The 23388-nt window shown below is 49.7% G+C and overlaps 1 protein-coding gene across 1 annotated transcript in view; it reads left to right on the plus strand.

Moving 5' to 3' along the window:
* The window catches only part of GALNTL5 (polypeptide N-acetylgalactosaminyltransferase like 5), a 123088-nt gene that overhangs the window by 4245 nt on the left and 95455 nt on the right, over positions 1-23388 (plus strand). The window contains exon 2 of the mRNA XM_060021151.1: positions 615-696. The gene's annotated coding sequence lies outside the window, so the exon portion shown is untranslated. The remainder of the gene's footprint in view (positions 1-614; positions 697-23388) is intronic.

Below are 23388 nucleotides of genomic sequence, written 5' to 3' on the forward strand. Positions count from 1 at the left end.
TAGCTGTCAGAGTGCTTTGTAATCCATTTAACTTCTGTCCATTGATCTTAATTTGTTGTGTCCTCTGGAATGACATTTAAAAAATGTGGCCCCTCCTTTTGAAAAGCTTTGCACAAGGCTGACAGCATTATTGAGGAACCTCAGTCAGGGTGACCTTGGACAAATGATTGAACATCTTAGCTGCCTTGGTCTCTGTGCCTGTGACATAGAGTTGAGGGGAAAACAGTGGTCTATGTAGTCAGGACACCAGCGACTCAATTCTGTGCAAGAAAGCAACTCTTGGGACAAGGAAACCATGAGGCTTGGACTCGACTCTGTAAACGCTCTGATAGCTCGTGGGCTATCAAGCGAAGAGGGCGTTATCTAATCATGAAAACCAGACTGAGGGTCACATTCCGGTTTTTATCTCCCTTTAAACTTGGCCACTGATTGTGTAACCTTGTGACAGCTTGTGCTCCCTGGTGCAAATGGAACCATGAATACCCATCCATGGGGGGAAGTGGAGGCAGGTGCTCCGGACCAGCACCTCTCCTGACAGCCCTTTCCTGGGTCCCTTTTGATTTTCTGGGTGGGGGGGGGGACCCACGCAAGCCATTTCTCTCTCTGTGTTCCAGATTGCTCTTCACCCATAACACCAGTTGACCACGAGGCAGTCCCTATCATGGAATCTAAGAAGTACTTTGGATTAAGGTAAAGGTAAGCTCTTGTGGCAATACTCTCCCAAGGGCAGACTTGTCATTCCCATCTTTTCTCTGGAGAGTAGCCTGCTGTCTTGATCAGCTCTGTGTCTGCACGCACACCCCGGCAGTTCTAAAGAATGACAGGTTCAGCAGGCAGGGTCTGTGTGGCCACCCAGCACTGGGCAGGGGGAGGGGTCGGTTTGCTGAATAAAAGGATAGGTAATCCCAGCCGTTATGCTCCCTTCCTTGACTGAGGGTGATCAACACAGAAACAGCATTAGTTGGGAGGAAAGTCCTTGGTTCCACCAATGGCTGCTCTGCATAACCTCCCATCCGGGTAATGGGTTTGGGCTCCCTGGGCTGCAGGATTTGACTAGAGGTCTGTGTCTGTTGGTTCTCAACTTAGTTCTGAGCTTTGAACGTGCCAGAAGCAGACAGAGGAACTCTGGGAAATTTGGAACACGTACCACTGTTATCTGACGATGGCTCATGACTGACTTCCTGACCTCTCACCCGTCTATTTCAGACGTGATTAAATATTGCACATTAATTGTAGTAATTTCCCGACGAATAAAATTACTTTGGTTGTTAGACTGGGCCCAAGTTCATATATTGCCGTTCAAACTGAACGTGAACTTGTACGGGAGGGCGCTTACCAGCACCGTCGTTACCATCCCTCTGTGTGATGTCCAGACCTGGCCTTGAGAATACCAGTTACAGAGACTTCCCTGACGGTCCAGTGATTAAGACTCCACGCTTCCACTGCAGGGGGCATGGGTTCGATCCCTGGTCAGGGAACTAAGATCCCGCATGCTGTGTGGTGTGGCCAAAGGGAAAAAAAAGTGCTGAAAGGTATACTTTAAAAAAAAAGAAAAAAAGAAAAAAAAAAAAAAAGAATGCCAGTTACAGCTTTTCAACAAGATTCCAGAAAAAATATATTTACAGTTCCTAGGGATTGGCCACGTTTGGGGAGCAGAGCACCAGGTCATGTCCTGGATTTGTAGGTGTGTACAGACTTGGATCTGCTGACCTCTGAGCCCCATTGAACATGCACAGTTGTCATCCCGGCTCTCAGAGTGTCCCTCCCACGAGGGCCCAGCCACACCCAGAGTTAAACCCATGCTCGACCTTGCTAGCCTCTATTCCCGTCCTTGTACCTTAGCACTTTATACTGTAATTGATAAGTGCCCATTTGGTGCACAGACAGAGCCCACAAGAGGCTCCGTTCAAGGGCTCTGGACGGACAGGCAGTAGGCTCTCAAGGACATAGTGGTTTTTGACAACCCTCCCTGTGCCATGTGGGTCAGAACAGCACTTTGTAAAATGTTCCTAAATATAACTCCTAAGAATTGCATGAGCTCTTGGGAGAGGATGGGGAGAGAGAGATTTTCTGACTAAAATGCTGTGCATCAGCTCATTTTAGTTCATTGCAACACACGCTCCCAAGAGCATCACAGTGCTGGAGGCCTGGCTTGTTTTTCCTCTCCCCGCTCATTGTGGCTCTTTACCCTCTAGGTCAAAAAATAAGGTGTAATTACAGTGTTCATTGTTCTTTGACCAGCCTGAGAGAACATTTTCCTGCCATTGTAGCGTATTCACCCATGGTCCAGGACTTCCCAGCATCTGGTGGAGGTGGGTGCACCAGCTTCTCCCAAAGCCCTGGCATGCAGTGCAGGCTTGGGGCAGTGCGGGCTCACAGCCAAGACTCCAGGGCACACACGCTGAGGCCGACGCATTGTCTGTGACTCTCGTGGTTAGAAGGCCAGGAGAGCAGCTCTTTGTAGCCGAGCTTCAAGGAGACCCTACATCTCCATAGGACAGGATCGCTGGTTCCAAATCTTTTGTTTACCGTTGCAAGTCTAAGAACGGATACAGCTAGAGCATCGTGTTGTTTAATCACTCCTTCACCAGGGACTGATTTTTCAGCCTGTCTGGAGACTTGCTCTTTCTAGTGGGGGTGCTCTTTGGGGGGTCATTGCCTCTGCTCTCAGATGTTTGTTGTCCTGCCTGCTCTGTGTTGCCAGGAACTGCAGTCCCAGGATCTTTGGCCAACTGGTGTCTGGCCAGGTTTGGCCAGTGGGAGACAGTCGGGGAGATGGGGGTCTGGAGGAGTGGAAGAGGAAGGACCCCAGGGATTTCGTCTTCCCTTGTTTCTCCTGGGGCAGCATCTTGCAGTGTTTCTTTCCCCTGTGGCTCCCACTCCACCAGACAGACCCTCCCTCTGCGGGCCCAGCTTCTGCCAGGCCGCCCCGACTAGGGCTCTGACCCTGAACATTTGAGCAGAAATCTGGCGGCTCTGAGGGGCTGAACGAGGTGCAGAGCTGGGGAGGAGGCTGCTAGGAAGGGTCTGGAGGGCAGTGTGGCCAGAGGTGGCAAGAGGACAGGTGGACTAGTGTTTGGGGACTTTTATCTGAGTGAGATGGGATAATGTCAACTAGAAGAAGGACAAGATTGAGTTTGAGTTTTTAAGGGTCAGCCCGGCCGTCACGTGTACAGGTTGTAGAGTGAAAGTAGGGAGCCGGGCAGCATAGTGCGGAGGTATCGCTGCCATTCAAGCCGGAGACGACTGTGGCTCCGACCACGGCGGGAGCGGCAGGGTGGTGAGTAGTTGCTTCCAAATCTATTTTGAAGACAGAATCCCCAGAATTGCGGATAGATTGGATGTGGGGGTCTGAGAGAAAAGAGTGCCCTGTGTGGCTCTGAGGTTTTGGGCCTGAGCAAGTGGAACGATCCCGTCTCCCGGGAGGGGCTGGGAGGTAGAGAGTCTGCTTTTGGCTGTAGTGAATCTGAGATGCCAGACACCTGAGGGAAAATCCCAGAACGACAGGGGAGACATCTGGCTGGAGATATGCATTTGGAAGTCATCGACCAAAGGCTGGCATTTCAAGCCATGAAACGCGAAGAGAGCCAGGTACGAGTGTAGACAGCAAAGAGAAGGTGTCAGGACTGCACCAGTGCCCCCACCCCAGGTAGAGGTTGGGGAGGTAAGGAGGAGTGAGCAAAGGGTCCACGAAGGAGCAGCCGTGAATTAGGAAGACAGCCAGGAGAGGTGGATCCAGAGACCACCAGACGAGTGTCTGGGGAGGGAAGGAGTAGTAGGTGCTCTGTGAGTGACAAGAGTATTCAGGATGACCGCGGGTGCACACGGCTATATTTAAAGTGGATAACCAACAAGGACCTACTGTCTAGCGCCGGGGACCCTGCCCAATATTCTGTAATAACCTAAATGGGAGAAGAATTTGAAAAAGAATAGATACGTGTATATGTATAGCTGAATCACTTTGCTGTACACCGGAAACTAACATGACATTGTAAATCAACTACGCTTCAATTTTTTTAAAAAGTTAAAAAAAAAAAAAAAAGATGACCGTGGGGTTTGGTGACATGGAGCCGCCGGCAGCCTTGACGTGGGCGAGGAGTGGCCGGGGCAGCAGCCCTGTGGAGCGGGTTCACAAGGGACAGGGCAGTGGACGTGGCACAAAGCGGACGGCTGTTCCCGGGAGCTTCGCTTACAGGGGAGCGGAGAAACAGGGCAGTGCAAGAGAGGCATGTGGGTCGGGAGAGGGCTGTCTCATTTTTAAGGAGGGGGATGTTACAGCATGTTCATCTGCCAGTGTCATGACCCTGTCACCGTCAGGGGAAGGAATCGAGGATGCAGCAAAGAGAAGGAGAAACTTCAGTAGCGAAATCCTGGGGCAGGCCGGAGGGGTGAGGCGTGCCAGTAGAGGACAGCCCATCGTGGGACAGGAGGGGCAGAGGGAGCACGCGGGCCTGCGGGCAGGGAGTGGGGTCTTCCTGACCACTTCAGGTTTCCTCAGGGATAGGAAACGATGCCACCAGCGGATGGAGGGAGAGGTGTGGGGGGTTTGAGGAGAGGGGAAAGGTGTGCAGCCTCCCGCAGGAGAGCGGGAGGGTGGCTCGTGCAGACGTTTCCCCCCACAAGTGGGAGAGCGCCGTGTGTGGCTTCTAATTCGGGGACGCGTCTGGAGGATTGTGCGTATCTGCTGACAGGGAGCTGCGCCATCCTTGGGAACGGCCGCATACTATCCCGTTGTATAAACGTTACACGATCTGTCGTGATTATGATTTATTATTTATTACATTAGGTGTACTTGAGCTGTCCCCTCCTGATGGAAATTTAGGCCGCTTCCAGGGCTGGAATGCTCGCACGTACGTCATTTCCCACGTTTGGCGGGGGTCTGAGGGCACGTGCTCAGATGGGAGCTGCGGGGGCAGAGCGTGTGTACCTGGTTCATTTCCATAGGCCAGAAATTGGTCCTTCTCAGAGGTTGAGTGGTCTTCGCTCCCACCACCAGTGTATGCCCACGCCTGTCTGCCCAGGCCCTCTCCAATACGGTATATTTTCTAACTCTGTGGTGAAAATAGTGTCTCGTTGGAGTTTTACTGTGCCTTTTTCGTGTTATGAATGAGGATGAACACGGCTTTGTACATTCGTATTTCCTTCAGGGTTCCCTTTCTGTGATTATCTGTCTGTGCTCTTTGTCCATTCTCCTGCCTTGTCGGTTTGTAGGAACCCTTCATATATATTGCAAAAATTTGCCCCTTGTCAGTACTGTGGATTGCAAACATTTCTTCCCAGTCTATTTATTGACCTTTTGGCTTCATTTATCTTGCCCTTTTTTCATGCAAGATTGGCTCCTTTTTGTATAGTTTGTTCTATCGATTTGTTTTTCTATGGCTACTAGGGTTTTCGGTCATATTTAGGGAAGGGAGGTGGGAGGAGCACGGCCTCTGGAGTCAGACCTGCCTCTGCCACTCCCTGGTGGAGTATCTGCAGGCAACTTTGTAACCACCTCGAAATGCAGGCATTAGAATGCCTGGGGGAGTGTAAGCCCCATGCATGGGAGATGCAAGAGGGGAAGGGAAAGAGCATCGTATTTCTTTTATGGTAGATAGCATCCTATTTCTTTTATGAAGTACATGTCTGTATTTTCTCATAATCAAAATACTGTTCAGTTTGTTTTTTATAGACAAGAAAAAATATTTTACATAAATTGACTCCACTTGAAAAAGGGATGCTTTAGATTGAACCATTATAGTTTCAGATTCAGTCTTTTCCTCAATAAAAACGTTAAAGCCTCAAAAAAAAAAAAAATGTTCCATTCTTTTCTCCATGTCAGTCCCCAAAGCAGGCACATGGCAGTGGCACGGTCAGTGCTGTTTGCTTTCCTGAATTCCTCTGGAAAATTGCAAAAAGTCCATAATTTCCTGGGCACACGCCCTGTAACCCTCTCGAGTCCATCTGGCCTGCCCTCAGAGGTGACGTCCACCCCAGAGGAGAGCTCATTTCCCAGAAGCACTGTTCCAAAGTTGCCATAGGTCCAGGGGCAGCTGAGGGGGTAGAGGCAGCCCCTCTGACTCAGTGTTCTGGTCCCTGCCCACCTGCTCAGCCAATCATAAGCACCCTCTTGGGGGAGTGGTCCTGGGCAGCCAATCAGAGCCCTTCCCTGGGATTCTAACTGGAGCTGACCCCGATTGAAGGACAGTAGCCTGAGAGATTGAACACAGCACTGAGAGAGAAGTAGGATGGGGAGAACATGGAAGCCTTGGTCCCCATTGTCCCTAAGACCAGTTCCTCCTCCCTCTCCCTGTGTCTTTTCTTAAGATACAGCTGGATTTCTGTCTCTTGCGAGGCAAGAGTCCTCACTGACAGACTTCTCACTTTTAATTAACTTAATCTTGTTGTATTGTTTTGGTCCCCCTGTAGGTTATTCTTTGTAGAGCAAGGTGAGGAGAGGAAAAGAGAGGCAGGAAGGGAGGAGGGGAGCAAAGGAAGGCTGTGTAAGCAGCGTTTGTAACTAATACCAGTACCTGTTACTTAGCTGTCACAGCACAACCTCTCTGCCCCTCGGCCACCCCTGACACGTTCCTCGTTGTGGTCAGGTAGCCCTGGCCCTCATGACCTGGGATCTCTCAGAGGGCCTGCAGCCCCAGGGTATATATCCCCAAGCCCATTCTGAATATCTGCAGGAAGGCAAGTCTCGGCAGTTGTAACACTCCAAACAGTGCTTGTGGGTTGCCAGGGCCATTTTCAGAGGCTCAACTCAAGCAGAGGCATTGGGTATTCTTGTTACTATGGGGGTTCAGATGAGGATCTATGATGGGTGTTTATGGAATTGGAGTGTGTAAATCTTCTGTAGGAGGAGAAGTTTTCCCTTTGTAATTGGAGAAAGCCTGATTAAAGTATACTGATGACTGGGATTATTGATGTCCCTTAGTAATTTTTCAAGTTACCTGAGCAAGAAAAAAGTAGTGATTACAGAAGCTAAGACCCAGCACCATCAAGTGTATGCTGGTCATTTGCTTTGACAGGCATAATTCAGTTCTCTTTATTTTTGGTTAAACTTCCGTGGTACTGTAACCAGATACCTCCAGGCTAGGGGATGGACTGAGTAATGAGAAGAAAACAAGGTTGTTGAGCTGATAGAAATGGTCAGATTGCTAGTTCAGAGAATTTCTAAGATCTGATGCAAAAGAACCTACTTTCCTCTGGTTTACTCACATCCTCATTTTTTTTTTTTAATCCTAATATCTCTTTCTGTTTGTAAATTCAGATTCACAAAATGGCTGGTCCTAGGGCTACATGAGATCACAAAATACCCTGCCTTGTATTCCATCACTATTCCACTCTCCTTGAGAGCGAGGTAACAGACACAAATAATGGTATTATAATAGTCCATTGGGAAGCTCTATATTTAGTCTAATGATTTTCCCATGGCTCAAATATTTGGGAACTATTTTTAAAATTAATTTAGGGCCAGTTTGTGAGGTGCAAAGAGCAAAAAGTCTCAATGTGAGTAAACATGATGGCATATTTGTGAAAGTACCAAGCAAAATCCTTAGTATATAGAAGAGGCACAAAGAATCCAGTGGGAATTTCTGCTGCAGGTCAAAGTGAAATTCCTTTATCACAGTCTCTGTCCACATCTCAGTAGCCTGTGAATTTTGCTCTCCCTGACCCTTATTAATGAAAAACGGGATCAGTCTCAGGCGGCATTACTAGCATCCCAGGGATTACTCAGTTCATCTCTCTCTCTCCCTTTCGTACAAAGAAACGGACAACTTCAGAGGCTCCTGTTTCTGTTGGAATCCTTGGGGAGGTAGATGCCAAGACGGGATTAGACACGCAAGAGGTGTAAGGGGGGAAATGCCTGCGAAGGATACAGGGCAACGAGCAGGGGTGGGCGGGGAGAGCCTCAGACCAGGTGTAGGTCTGACACCTGTGGACGGAGGGTGGGAAGGCAGGTTTGGGTGGGAAAAGCCTCAGGCCACACGGTTCTGGGAAAGTCTGACCAGACCAGCTGGGGAGTCTCCAAGCAAAAGTCAGCAGTCAGAGGAAAACTGACCAGCAGGGACGGGCAGCTCTAGAACCCCACATGTTCTGTCACTCCGTGGGGACAGCCTGGGGAAAGCGTGGCCTCGGGACAAACGCAGTGGAGACCCCGAGGTGGGGGGGTCTGGAGCCGTCCATCAGGGGTGCCTCTGGCCCAGGTCCTTTGGAAGGAGAGTTGGGTGTCACCTCCATGGCCACCGCATCCCGCCTTGTACCGCACAAGCTCACCTCTCTGTGCTTGTTTGGGGAGCAGCTGCCCCGTGGTTCCTTGGGCCTCTTGTCTTAGGGGGATGAAGAAGAGGGAGGGTGGGATGACTGTAAGTGCCCCTTGCTACAGCTGGTCTTGGGCCACAGTGGGTTCTTCTTACGGGCTCTGTGACCATAAGCAGGCTGTGTGGATTGAATTGTGGCCCCAGAGAGACATGTTGGAGCCCTATCGCTCAACCCAGACCCTCACTTATGGGCTGTGCCACGCCCCTTAGCACTTAATGATAAACCCTTGTTGGATGCACTTGTATATCTTACCTTGCTCCATAAAAATAGTTTAGGCAGGGCTTCCCTGGTGGCGCAGTGGTTGAGAGTCCGCCTGCCGATGCAGGGGACACGGGTTCGTGCCCCGGTCCGGGAAGATCCCACATGCTGCGGAATGGCTGGGCCCGTGAGCCATGGCCGCTGAGCCTGCGCGTCCGGAGCCTGTGCTCCGCGACGGGAGAGGCCACAACAGTGAGAGGCCCGCGTACCGCAAAAAAAAAAAAAAGATTTTAGGCAACTGCTGCTTCCTATTGTTTGCCGAAAGGTTTATCTGTTGTATTTTTTCAAGACTGACTTAATTTTTTTGGAGTCAACCTCCAACTTCAGAGTCGAGCACACAGCAGGCCTCAACACGCGGTCTTTAGGGCCTGCCTGGAACGGCAGCCAGACCTCCGGGGTGCAGGCCTCGTACAAAACCAGCTGTCTGGGACCCAACTGCATCCATCTCCCAACTCTAGACGGACAGCAACTTTGCCGCGTTCTGTCGTGAATGTCGGGAGTCTCTCTGTCTCAAAGGCCTTGACCGTCTGTGATTTGACCAGCCAGACTAAAGCAAAAACTACAAGAAGACAGTCAGTTGGGGATTTGAGCAGAATTTATACCCACCCAAGCCTCAAGCTCCCCCAGTCCTTTAGCAGCTCTCAGCAGAAAAAGAAAATTAGATTCCAGACCTTGCCACGTGAAAGTTAATGCAGGGAAAAGAGACAGGGGGGACCCGTTCCACATGTAAATTTGCATCAGACGTTACCACAGCTGCATTTATACCCATAAGCTTCCACTTTAATGAGGGCTCAATGTGGCTCATCTCCAGTTGAGGCCACAGAACTAGCGGCCCTCGTGCCACACTGTGAAACCTGGCAGGTCGCGGGGAGAGCTGTGCCCTCGTGGCGCCTGATGGCTGCACGGTGCCTCCCCGAGAACTCATCCCGACCTGTGACGTGTGAGCTGAGTGTGTAAGAATAATCCTTGTCACAGAATCCCGGGGCGTCAGAACCCCGGGGGACTCGGAGGCCCTCTGCTCTAATCACCCCTTTCCAGTGAGGAAGATGCTGAGCCCGCGAGCCCCGGCCCCCTCCGCTGCCGGCCGGCCGTTGACACACTGCCTCGACCCCTCCCCGCAGCAAGCTGGGTCCTGGATTCGAGGCCCCCTGTCCACCCCCACCCTGCCGGCACCGTGGGCCGCCCCTGCCTCAGCTTCCTCGCCCGGACAGTGGGCGTGTGCCCCACCTGGCCCGTTATTCTGAGACCTGAAGGAGGAAGTACATGTAACAGCAGTTTGTAGGGCCTGAAGCCCTCTACTAATATGAGCATCTTATCATCACTGTTAGGTCCCACGCACAGAGAAGCCCGTGGGAGGAAGGACCCACATTCTTGCACGACGATGTCATGCTTTGCTTCTTTGTGCTGCTGGAATGGACATGTCAGGGGCCCGTGGGCAGCAGCAAAGGCCCACGAGCTGACAGCGTGGGAGCAGGTGGGGGGCTCAGCCCGGGGTCCCTGACCCTCTGATCACAGAATCTGCGGCGGACATCGCATCCTGTTGAATGGTGCCAGGCTGGCCTCTCCCCATACGTCTTTGCGGCTCCTCACCAGGGACAGCCCTACGCTTCAGGCAGACCTGGAAGCTGGCTGGCAGGGCCCCTGATACCTGCCTGACCTTCACCTCCTTCCTACCCTTCAGCAATAGGGTGGTCAGCACCCCTTTCCCATGAGGCCACTGCTTATTAGCCCAGGAATGGGGGCCCCCAGCCGTCTCTGTTTCACCATTAGTGGGCTTTGGGGGCAGAGAGTGAAAGCACCCGGGCTCTTGTGCTGTCACCAGCGACCACCTCCCAGCCCAGAGGAAGCTGTGTCTTAAAGGGCTCTGAAAACGTGCCATTTTCTGAAACACAGAGAGAGAAAAAATATCATTTCAGCCAGATGAAGATACCGCCTGCAGAATCGGGAGTGCTGTCTTCAAACAGGCGCACTTGCTCAACCTCAGGAAGCCCAGCGTGAAGACACGTGGCTCCCCGTGGGGTCTCTGGTCTGTCCCCCGTCAGGTTGTCCAGTCACGTTTCTCATCCTTCTTTTAATGGCCGTGTTATATGTGTGCTTTTGTTGTACGTGATCTGATGTTTTTCTTGTAAGTAGAAGACGTGTGGACCGTGCATTTTCTTTATAACTTTGCAGAGATGATCAGAATCCCAGTAGTTAAATGGGGAGGGTTGTAGAGGAGAGAATACAGGCATACCTCGCTTTCTTGTGCTCTGGAACCCACCCTGCAGTATCTCCGAGGTCTGCCTGGGCTGGGGAAACAGACTGTACCTGCACCTTGCTTTTGCCGTCTTCTTACTTTCAGTGATCTCAGAGCTTATACCGTGACGAATGCTCACGAAGTAGTTAATTTTTCTGCCAAGGGCATTTATTGACCGAGTGATTTCCATGTGGCCGGCACATAACATGTTCTCTGAAGGACACGGAGAAGAAAGCACAGGCCCCACCGTCCAAAGAGGAGATCAGCCAGGCTCTTTGGAGAGGCTGCAGCCCGTCCGGAAGTAATTGGCCATTACAGCAGGAGCTGACGTTTATGACGACGATGTGCCTAAGGGGAACCAGGTGCTTGTAGTGACCTCTCACCTCTAACACATTCCTCGGCGAAAGGTCCTGTCACTATTTCACAGCAAAGGAATGAAGACTGCGGGACATTAAATAAGACGGCCACACAGCACCACGTGGCAGAGCCAGGACTTCAGTCGGGGCTGCTGGCCCCAGAGCAGGTGCCCAGACCGTGGCGCTGCAGGGAGAGGGTCACCAGGCTGAGTGGTCGCACTTTCAGTTACTGACCACAAGCTTAAGAGGCCCTTAAAGGTGCTGCCTGGGACCACGGGACACTTCCCTGGTGCCTTCTCTCTCCTTTCACCCTCCTCGAGCCTCCAACACTCCCCTCCGCTCTCACTCCCCCTGATAACCTCTCACCTCTTTCTCCGAAAAAGGGACACTCAGAAGGGAACTCCCACCATGCTGCCCCCGGCGATGACACCCACAGAGGCACACCAGGCCCACTCCCCCCCGTGAAAGACACTCTCTTCTTTTCACCAGACGCCCCGTCCTCTACTCAAGCAATGACTCCCTCCCTTTCCCACTCAGTCAACGTTTCTAGTGCGTTGTTTCTTAACCTTGGCTACAGGTTGCAATCACCTGACAAGCTTTTGAAAAAAGAACAAGGGGCCCCCAAGAGTCTGACCTCATCGGCCTGGAGTCCTACCCAGGCATCGGGAGACCTGAAGCTCCTGGGAATCTGCAGCCCCGCCAGGAATGTGCTTTCCCGGCCGCTCTCACCACCGCCACCTTCCCACCAGGTCCCCCTCCAGCTGCCCGCTTGTCTAACGCCCTTTCCAACCAAGACCCTCCAAAAAGCTGGCTAGCCTTATTGTCCCCCCTTTTCCCCTGATTTTCCTCTTCAGACCCACCTGCAATTGGCTTTGGAGCCAACACTGCCCTGAAGCTCTGGGCTGCCGTGTTTCTGAATCACCTCGGTCCCCAGCCTCATCTTCTTCAGCTCCCGGCAGCACTGACTGTCTCCCTCTTCCTCAAAACACTTCCTTCCTCTGCTGACATCATGCTGTGGCTTTCCTTCTACCTCCATGGCTATTTTTCCTGGTCTCCGTGACTGTCCCTCCTGATCTACTCATGCTGGTGGCCCAAGGCTCCATCCTGGGACCTCCTCTCCCTTGTGTGCTCATCCCGTCTTGTGGCTTTAGAAATCATCGGTTCCCTAATGAGTCCCATCACGATGCCTCTGGTCTGGACCTCTTTCCGTGAACTCCAGACGCACAGATCCAAACGCCTGCCTGACGTCTCCTCTGTGGGTCTCATAGACGCAGGTCTCAAACTGAACACCCCCGAGCGTAAGTCCCCCTCCCGCTCCCTAAGCTGTTCTTCCTCACCGTCTTCCCTTCTCACCACAGCCTTGCCAGCCTTCCTGTTACTCAAGCCAGAAACCGAGCTGTCTCTGCCTGTTTTCTCCATACACACTTCCGAACCCATCAGCAAATCCAGGTGGTCCTACCGTCAGAGCACAGCCAGAACACCCCCTTCTCACCACCTCCTTAGTGTCAGTCTGCTCCAAACTGGATCATCTGTCACCTGGTAACTGGTTTCTACTTCCACCCCCAGCCCCTGTGATCTATTCTCAAAACATCAGTTAGAGTGACCCTCTGCCCAAAACCCCCAGAGTCTCCAATCTCACACACACAAAAGCCCATGGACCCACAGTGACCTACAAGACCTCCATTCCTGTCTGGCCTCATCTCCCACCACTTACTCCCTCCTGACCTTGGTCCAGCCGGCTGTGCGCCCAGCTGTGCTCAACAGGCCAGATGCCCTTGTGCCTCAGGGCCTTTGCACTGGCTACTGTCTGCCTGCAATGTCATTTTTCTTGAAATCCCAGTGATCTAGTTTCCCCTTTCTTCTGGCTCTCTGCTCAAATGCACTCAGTGAGTGCCTCGTAGGCCACCTTTTTTACATTGAAATCCACTTTCTGGGCATGCCACATCTCCCTTCTTTGCTCATTTTTTTCCTTGGCATATGTTCCCTTCCTAATAGACTGCATAGTTTACTTATGTATTGTGTTTATTGTATGCAAACAGACGTTTATTCTGTTCAGTGTCCAGAACCTAGTACAGTGCCTGGCACTTTGTAGATGGTCAATAAGTGTTTGTTGAATGAGTAAATGTGATACAGACCAAGAGCTCTGGGGGAAAAGGAAGGGAGGAAGAAGACCTGGGTTAGGTTCCACACGTATTATTACTAACTTTTAGTGCTGGGAGTGCTTCCCGAAAATCGGAGCTGAGCCTTGAAGGAAGGGTAATAATAGTAATAATAATGATAGTCTTATCATTAATGATAATAATAGTATGGTTGGGATAAACGATAAGACTTGTGAAATTGTGGGAACTGTTTTTTCAGAGCTGTACTCTCAGGTAGAGTGAGGACAGACCCTGGAGAAGCCAGGCCTGAGATAGCATCAGGAAGTCGGGAGGTGAAGTGGGAATATCAGTGACTGGGATTTGAAATTGAGCCAAGGGGCAGGGGCACGGGCTCCTGGGATGTAAATTGTTAGGCCCCTGTCATAAGCCACCTTTGGTAGCAAATTCTCCCCATTTCTTCCCTTGGCCCCAGCAGAGAAGATAGATTTATGCTGGGGGTTCTGACTCTCGTCAGCCTGAGGTGGTTTCTCATGTATGGACCTGTCTTGAAGGGAAATGTTTTGTGGGGGAAGAAACAAAAGATGTGCAGATCGATGGTCAGTGACTGGGCGGTTATTCCCACTCTCAGTAGCGCGGTGGTAATGATGCGTCGCCGTGACAACGGCTCTGTGCCAGGCTAAGCCCGGTTTAAGCCCATGAGATGCAGGCCTGCTGTGTGCACTTTCCAGCCTCAGCCTGAAATGTTGAAACCACAGGTCTTGGTGTCCTGATCCCAAGTAGAAAGCCACAGCACCCCCTTCAGGAACGGGAGGGCACGGGGGTGTATTCCCACCCCGTCTCAAAAACCTAAATACAGCTTGGATTGCCTCCTGTCATCCCTTGCTTCCACCCTCCTGTCTACTCTCCGTACTCTCGCACGTCCACACCACTTGCTTTTGCCAAACTCGCTTACTCATAATTCTCAAAATGCAGCAGGGAGAACAGTGTGTAGGCAAAAAAACAGGAAGGAAACAGCATGGAATGTTCTGGAAACTGCAACAAGTTTGGTTTGGCCTGGAGCATGTGGAGACCTCAGGGTGCGGGTTGTGGACGAAGGACTTCGGGTCCTGCAGACACTGCTGACGTAACTGTCCCTCCCACCGGCTGAGGTTTGGGGCACGTTTCTTAACCATCTAAGCTTGCTTTCCTCATCTGTACGTAGAGGCAATAAATAAATAAATAATAAATAAATAAATCTGTTCTGGGAACCAAGGAAGGTCGAGTGTGTGCACCTGTCTTGCCCAGAAGCAGACAGCGGGTGCTCCAGACACAGTGGAGACAGGGAGGGGGGCTCCCTGGGCTGCACACCGAGGCATTGGGTTTTGTCTGGAGGTGAGGAGTCAGGGAGATCTGAAGCTGGGGAAGAGTTGGTGCTATTAATCCCGTTTTACAGGTGACAAAACTAAGGCACAGAGAGGTTAAGTAATTTGCCCAAGGCTACACAGTTAGTGGGTGGCAGACCTGGATTTAAACCCAAGCTCTTACCCACTATAGTGGTTATTCTTCCTCTAGCTGAACAGAGAGGAAGAGGAACGGCCTGCAAAGGCGATGTCAGGGACCGTGGAAAAGAATTGATTGACATCCAGAGAAAAACTGGACTTGGCTTTGCTTCCACTGTCGTGGTTAAGCTGCTGGCAAGAAAAACTTAAGGGATCAGCACATCATCAGGACGACTTTTGTAACGAGGAGAGCCCATCGCCTTTTCCAAAGCCCGGGCCGCTCCCTGTGCCAAGCGCTTTGTGAAAAGGCCCATCTAAAGCCTGGCCGGGCACCCGGCAGGCTGCAGAGCTTGGAGGAGGGAGGGTGGGTTCACAGCTGTTGTTCCGAGCCCTCTAGTGTAGAGAAGCGGGTAGATCTGGAAGGGAGCAGTCCTGGTGTTGAGACTCAAGACTGCCTGCCCGCTCACACCTGGATAACAGAGAAGTGTGCACAGAAGCCAACCGCAGAGCTCAGGGACCCAGGCTGGAGGCCGAGAGCTCTCAGGAGCCACACAGACTGGGGTGACCAGCTTAGTCAGGGCCCACTACCCGGGTTTCAGCCAGAGGGAATTTTTTTGTTTTAGGAAGAGCCACTTTATTTTTCATTTTATTTATTTATTTTTGGCCGTGCTGCACGGCATGTGAGATCTCAGTTCCCCAACCAGGGGTCGAACCTGCGCCCCCTGCATTGGAAGCACGGAGTCCTAACCACTGGACCTCCAGGGAAGTCCCTTAGCCAGAGAGAATTTAATATAGAGCATCAAAACCAGCACGGTACCCCGCACACCTGCACAGCCGGAACGCCCGCGAAGCCCACCCTGACTCCCTGACTGCTGCCGCCCTTAGGGCTAGCCTCCAATGGAAGGAGAGGTGGTTTGAGGTGATTCTACCAAAATCCCCCAAACCAGGGCCATCTGACTGTCGCTTGGCCATCAAAGGAGGGCTGTTCAGTGAGAGTGGAGCCAATAAGGCCATGCAGCTTCTTCCAGGGTCACCCCAGGAGGCAGAGAATGAGGAGGAGAAACACTCTGACCTCCCTTTGCCTCTGGCCTCTCCTCCTCCTCCAGGGCCTCCGTTGGCCAGGCCAGTGCAGAGTTAGGGCTCAAGGGAACCTGGGAAATGTGGTCGCCACAACTAGGCTTGCACAGAGAGGGCAGGGACGGGCGTGAGCAGTGGTTGAGGGGCATGCCATTCATCCCACCTGGAATAGTCCAGGGTCACCTGGAATAATCTAATTTACATCCGCTCTCCTATTGATGCCACAAACGGTTGCAATTTCCTGGAAGTTTAAATGTCAGTCCTTCTTATGCACTGATAGGTTTGTCTTTCTGACGCACAGCATTTTGTGTTCCACGTGCTCAATGGGACCTGACACCAAAGTCTGGCTACAGAGTCTTCATCTGAACAAAATCCAGACTAATTCTCGGAATAAAGAAAATCCATAGTAAAACAATAATCAAACGTCGCTTCACTTTTATTATGTTCTTTTCCTTAACATAATAAAACATCCCTAACCAAATCACTGGAACAAGAGAAGGATTCTCATTCAATTCTGAATGAACCGAGCATTATAAATCTTGAAAAGGAGACAGGAATTTGTCTGATGATATAATCAGCAACCGAGAAAACAAATTAAAATCGACTGAAAATGCTTAGAACTAGTAACGGGATCCCATGAAGTGAGTGACTGGAAAATACTCAAAACTTAGTGCTTTTCTTAACATAAGAGGAAACCAGCTGGACAACTAAAGGGAAGGAAGACGTGATTTACAAAAATCAGTGTGCAGCTCCTGCATAAAGGAAAGGACAGAACCTCAGTGAGACTTGAAGACATCTCCAGAGCATGGCGGTCACATCGGTGGAAAGGGAGATGCACTGTCATAAAGCCACTGTCACCTCCCGAAGTCCTATATAAAGTGAATAGAATCTAATCGTCACCCCTCACAGGATTTTCAGAAATTGGAATGAGTCCTTTTAAAGTTCCTCCAGAAGAATAAATACAGGAGAAAAGCCATTAATGTTTTGGGGGGATACAATGTGTAATGAGGGGAGACTTTCCTTAGCAGACAGTAGATAATTACACAGTGTAATAGTAAAAACAATGTACTCATGGGTCAATAGGAAGCAGGCAGGTCAATGGAACCCCAAATAATCATGTAGGAGATGATGATTGTGACATAGTCAATCCTGGATGATGATTTATATAATTTATACAACAACGTGGTTGGCAAGGTGCTCTTGTTAAATGACTTCCACAGGCTAGCTCTGCTTCTCCAGTTCCTTCCAAAGTGAGTTACGGGATTGGGAAGGGAGGAGAGAACAGGAAACCTCCGGATCCCAGGAAGATGAAATAGACATCCTGGTGGGAACCCATGCACTTCTCTTTCATTAAAATTAATCTGTGGAAGGACTGCTGGAAAGTCATTATCAGCTCTGTGGGAACAGGGTTCCTGCCTCCTAGAGGGGTCTGTATTTTAATGAACCTGAACCTGCAATGTGGAGAGTCAGTGTTAAAGGATACAGCACACTTTGCAGGGAGGGTCTCTGCCCCTGTGCTCCAGGCTATCCTCTTTGCTTTGCCGTAGTATTTCGAAGACTGTCTCCCAGGGGTATTCCCAGGCCAGATACTACAAATACTACCACAAGTGATATTATAAATCTGAAAAAAAAAGCAACATTTTCAGAAAGAATTTTAAATACACATTTCTGGTAAATTGCCTTGAATATTTCAGGTCTGCTCCGGGGAAACCTGTTGTGAAAGCTTTGAGTAATGAAGGGCCGTCGTTTAGATGATTGTTGAGTGCTTTGCTACTATGAGCTCACTGGCCTCCACGTTTAGCGCTTTAAAAACTGTGGCACCAGGTCCTTCTCTCTTTCAACAGTCATTGAATATCCAACCTTGGGAATTGGATCAGTTATAAAAGTGGGGCATCTTAGCTTTGAAAAGCCTACAGAGATACGTGATATGCAGGCAAATACCTAAGAATCAGGTAAAAAACAATTTTAAGTAGTTGCTGTCTCGAGGAAGTTGGGAGCATTTTTTTTTTTTTAATGTCTTTGTCCAATGACTTTGTAACCGATTTGACCCTTGAAGTTATATTTGCATATAACTATGGTAAAAATAAAAGCTAAGTAGACAGCCCACAGTGCCTCATTTTTCCACTCTGGCCTCCCACCTCCCAGTTTTCGGTTGCCTTATGGGCACTGTCACCAGAGCAGTCCCTGGCTCTTCGCTCTTCTGTCCTGAATTGCCTCCTGACAACAGTGTCCCAGGGACTGAAGGCTGAAGAAAGAGCTCCAGGCTGTTCATCCAAGGATGGAAGACTGCTCCCTGTTCGGCTACTCCCTGTTCAGCCAGTGGGCTCAGTGAAAAAACTATATTGCATCACTAACATGACGAGTAAAAACGGGAACAGGAAGCAGACCTTTAAAGAATTCTAATGCTGGAGTTCGGCATTAGCCATGTGGGTAGGTGAGGAGGTTTTTTAAAGCTGAGCCTTCTCCAAGCTCCTGCAGGTTCATCACATGGGCAGTGATGGCCCCATTTCCCAACCTGGAGACTGTGTGTAAAGATCGGGCTCCTGGAAATCTCCATCCCGTTTAGCTTCCTGTCTCATATTTAGCCAGTAAGAGCCACCTGGTTGTGAGTCCTGACGACAGCAAATCTACGTCAATACCTAACCTCTGGGACTTCCCTGGCGGTGCAGTGGTTAAGAATCCGCCTGCCAATGCAGGGGACATGGGTTCGAGCCCTGGTCCGGGAAGATCCCACATGCCGCGGAGCAACTAAGCCCGTGTGCCAGAACTACTGAGCCTGCGCTCTAGAGCCCGCAAGCCACAACTACTGAGCCCACGTGCCACAACTACTGAAGCCCACGCGCCTAGAGCCCGTGCTCCGCAACAAGAGAAGCCGTCTCAATGAGAAGCCCGTGCACCGCAAGAAGATGGTAATGAAACGCACAGGCTTTGAAGCCAAACTCCCAGAGCCTGGGCTTGGATCTTAGCTCAACTATTTAACTACTCATATGACCGTGAGCAAGTTTCCTGGTATCTTATTCATAAAGCAGAGATAGTAATAGTGCCTCCCTCATAGGGCTGTGGTGAGGAATGAATGAGTTCATTGATGTAAAGCATTTGCAACAGTATCTGGTAAGCGCCCAAAAATGTTAGTTATGATTATTAGTACTAGTCTGTAGCAGGATGAAAGGAAGAGGTGTGGGGGAGGGGGAAGGAGGCGGGGGAGGGGGAAGGAGGCGGGGAAGGAGGAGGAGGCAGGCTGTACCAGGCATGGCTTCTGTTGCCTAGCAACCCCACCCAGCATCAGTGTGTTCCTGTTCCTGTTTCCACATTTTGGAAAGTCTGGTTGTTGCTTCACCTCCTCTGGGAAGGGCAAGATGGTGAATAGAGAAAATCTAAGACCTACCTTTTACCTGGGCACCTACAGGATGGAGAAGGGAACAGGCTTATTTTGTGGTGTTCCAGGGGTTGAAACAGGCCAGTGGGGGAAATATTTGTTCTCAGCAGGATTACGAACTGTCGTAAGGTTTAAGTTGTTCTTGAGGAATGGTGGGTGGTCCCATTCAGTGCTCCCCCACAGCTGCTCCTACCTGCTGGGAAATCAAGTCCTGGCCTGATCTCGACATTTTCTCCCACTCCTGAGAAACAGAATACAGGAAGCAGGGCAGAGAGAAGCCCATGCTACATATAGCCACCAGACTGTTTTTTGTAAATAACATTTTATAATGTGCATTGACAGTGAACTTGTTCCATGTGGTAGGAGGCACTCTGTGTTATCTGATGGTCACGTCAGCCAGGTGATGCAGGTGCTGTCTGTTAGGGAGGCTCATCTCCTTCTCAAATATGTTACTCTCGTTGTAGAAAGCATCGCTGCTGAAAAAACATATAACTCAGTATTCTTGATAAGTCACTTTGTCTTTTTTGTCTAGATACTCCAGGTCTATTCCTTCTTTTTCCTGGAAGTCTGTAATTTTACTAGAATATGCTTTGGTGTTGATCTTTATGGGTCAGTATTCCCAGGTACATTGTGTTCTCCTTGAATACATAATTTTAAATCTTTCTTTAGAAGCATTTTCTTGAATTATAGTTTTTCGTATTTGTTCTGATCCCTTGCTCTGTTTTTCTTCTTCAGGGACTCCTGTTAGTCATGTGCTGGATCTTCGTTGTCTATCTTCAGTACTGTCACAATCTTGAATCTTTATCCTTTTTCGATTTTTAAGTCTTCCCTCCTTTCCCTTCTGTCTTTATTTTTTTTTCATTGTCTGTTGCCTTTATTTATTCTTGTGTTCCTTCAAGTTTAGTCTTCATTTCTAAGATGTTTTTTTCTTCTATTTCTAGTTCTTTTTTATTTCTGTCAACTCCTTTCTGAGATTTTCCAGTTTTGATTTATGTTGTTTTTCATCTTGTATCATTTTCTTAGCATCTTTTAGCTTTTTTAGAATTACCTTTAAAGCTAGCCCCCAAGAGCCCAGCCACATGGTGTGCATGTCATGTATAATCCCCTTCCCTTGAGTGTGGCAGGACCTGGGACTAGGAAGTGATATAAATCCCCGTGATTAGGTTGCATTCCATGGCAAAGATGAGAGTGTTTTTCAGATATAATTAAGATTCCTCATCAGGTGGCTTTAAGTTAATCAAGAGAGAGTATACTAGGTGGGCCTGACCTAAATCAGGAAACTATTTAAATGAGAATCTAGAGGTCAGAGAAATTCAAAGTGGCAGAGACACTCTCCTATTGGCTTGAGAAAGCAAACCTCCATGTTTTGGAGAGAGCCGTGTAGCTGGGAACAGCAGGCGGGACTCTAGAAGCCAGAGATCTTAGCTTTACAACCACAAGGAATTGAATCCTCCCGACAACAGTGAGCTTGGAGAAGGACCCTGAGCCTCAGATTTCAGACCACAGCCCCAGCCAACACCTTGATTCCAGCCTCAGGAGATGCTGAGCGGAGGACCGGCTGTCCTGTGCTTGGGCTCCTGGCCCATGGAAAATGCAGAGTAACCAATATGTTCTAAGCGGCTCATTGTGTGGTGAGTGGCTCTGCACCAATAGGAAACGAGCACCGTGCATTGCAGCACTGCCCCGTTCCATGAGCACGTTTTTTCCTGTGCACTGTTTGTATGGATGTTACTCTACTCCTCTTCTTTTTCTAAATAGTATCTTTGTATGAGTAGATTTGACCTTGATATTTTTCTGCTGTTAATTTTTATATGAAGTTAGTTTTCCTGAACTTTTATAAGAAGGCTTAGTGCTAATAGCTTCTTTTTTTTTTTTTTAACATAACAGAGATCCTTCTGTTGTTTTCATGGGGCAGCCTGCTGAGGACATGTACTGGCTTGGCTCTCAATTATCTGGACGTTCTCTCTTCTTCACTTCTGTTATCACCGTGCTGCTCTATCTTGATTTTACTCCAAGCTGTTTCTCCTCATCGTGGGACCCTATCTGGGAAAGGAGCCCTGGTGGGCCGGTTTCAAGAGTTCACAGAGTTGGACGGATCCAGCCCTTTGAGGTTTTACTGCACGACCCTCACCTTCTCTATTAAAATGGGCTGAACCTCTCCCAGTTTCAGCCACTGTCTGCAGATCGGTCTGCCGGCTTCTACCTGTTGTTGTTACTTCTCTGCATCCTCCCACGCAGATGCTAATACCGTGCAGGCCTTGTGGCGCTCGTGGTTTGTTGCAGCTGCTTGTATTTTGGAGTTTATGGAGACACCCTGGCACCTAATCAGCTGGTAAATGTCATGCAAAGGGTTTTATTTTTTATATCCTGTTGCTCTGCCTGTTGTTACTTGGGGATTTGGGAAGATCCAAAACTGTATTGAAAAACATGTCTCTCCCGGGAATTTTCCTGCAATCTCCTTCCTATAGCCCGAGAAAACCTAACTCCCAGAGCGGTTAACCAGTTTCCTTAAAGTCCCACAGCTGGTGAGTGGGGAGGCCAGCATGTGAACCTGGTGCTAACTTCAGAGCACTTCTTTCTTTCCACTACATTTTGTTTAAAAACTGCTTTTACTATAGCAGTTCCCAGCTTTAAAACCTAACTTGGTTTCCCAGCACCTAAAGCAACCCGTCTAGAGACCTCCAGCATTTGAGGCTCTGCCCTGCCCGTCCAGCCTCATCACCTCTGCTCCCTGAAGCTCAGCCCCACCTCTGGCCCCCAAAGCCCTCTCTGGGGACACCCACTGGGGTGTCCCCATCCTTCTGTCTCCCTCCATGGCAGGCGCCTGGTCTGAGTACGTGCGCGCCTGAGCCACAGCCCCCAATCCCTGCTCCCTTTGGCTGTCATTTGTGTTTCTGGTTTGAAGCATTGGCGCTTTGTAGAGGCCGGTGTGGCTCTCACGTATCCAGAACCTGTGCCTGCGCCGGTCACCTGAAGGTACACCCACTCATCAAGCAAACCAGTAAGACTTGTAAAAATCACCCTCTGTGTGCAAGACCCATGCTAGGAGCTGCAGGGAATCAAAAGAAGCACTGAACCCAAGACACAGTGTGTTGCCTGGCAGACCACTGTTTTATTTACCGTCGAGAAAGAAATGCCCCTGGCAGTTAAACTAGGACACGTGTCGACTGTCACATGTATCCTGATTTCACAGTTGTTAAAATGCCAAAAGAGATGTGCCTGAGAATCGATGAAATACTGTATAATGCGCCATGTCTCCTTTTAAAGAGCTATAATCTTTCTGGGGGGGAAACACACACACACTCATAACAGGAGGTGCTGCCTGCTTGACTCTCAGAGGAGTTGCAGGTGCTTGAGAGGCGAGAAGTGGTTGTTATTGGCTGGATCTTGAAGTACAAGTTGGACCAGTACCATCTGGGTGGAGTTAAGGAGGGCCATTGAGAAGAGAGGAGAGAGAGAAACATAGGCAGAGCAGGTGCGTAAAGGCAGAAGGCTGTCCAAGATGGAGAAATAGGATAAAGTAGGAAAGGCAATCTCACTTCCAGATAATGGTCATTTGTAAAGAGTCTGGAGTTTATTCTTTAAGTGATGGGGAGCCATAGAAAGTTTTAGAGCAGGGAAGGAGCACACCAAGCAGTATTTTGGGAATATTCATTTGGTGGTAACGGGCAGGATATATAGAAGCAATAGGTTGCATGCAGGGAACCCATTACTTCCATATATCCTGTTTCAGAGACCTCAGACGTCCAGGAATGCAGCAAAGAGAAGAGAATAGCCATATGTGGAATGAAAAGGAAGCGACAAAGGGAGACTCGTACAGAAAAATAAACAAGCAGGGCTTGTTCAGGAAGAGGGATGCATCGTGACTATATCCCCAAATTGGGGTGTGGACGGCTGAAGATGCATTGCCAGAGTAAGGGACTCCTGAGGTCCTATTTACTGCCACCAGCCTTCTTGATCAGTACAAAGCCCTGCACTACCTACCTGCTGACGGGGTGCCCACGGCCACTCCTGCCTGAGATCATATTATGGTTGCCACAGTTTCCTCTCCTATAAAGTGGTTTTGGTGATACTGACATCTTTGGTGATACTATAGGAGAGACTAAAAGTACATCCTGTGATTGTAAATATCTAAGACATTTCAGGAACAGCCTCCTTAGGTTTTGCAACCTCCCTGTAAAGCAAGGGCAAGCTTTACTCC

The sequence above is a fragment of the Delphinus delphis genome, chromosome 9, assembly GCF_949987515.2.
Source record: "Delphinus delphis chromosome 9, mDelDel1.2, whole genome shotgun sequence".
Lineage (NCBI taxonomy): Eukaryota > Metazoa > Chordata > Mammalia > Artiodactyla > Delphinidae > Delphinus > Delphinus delphis.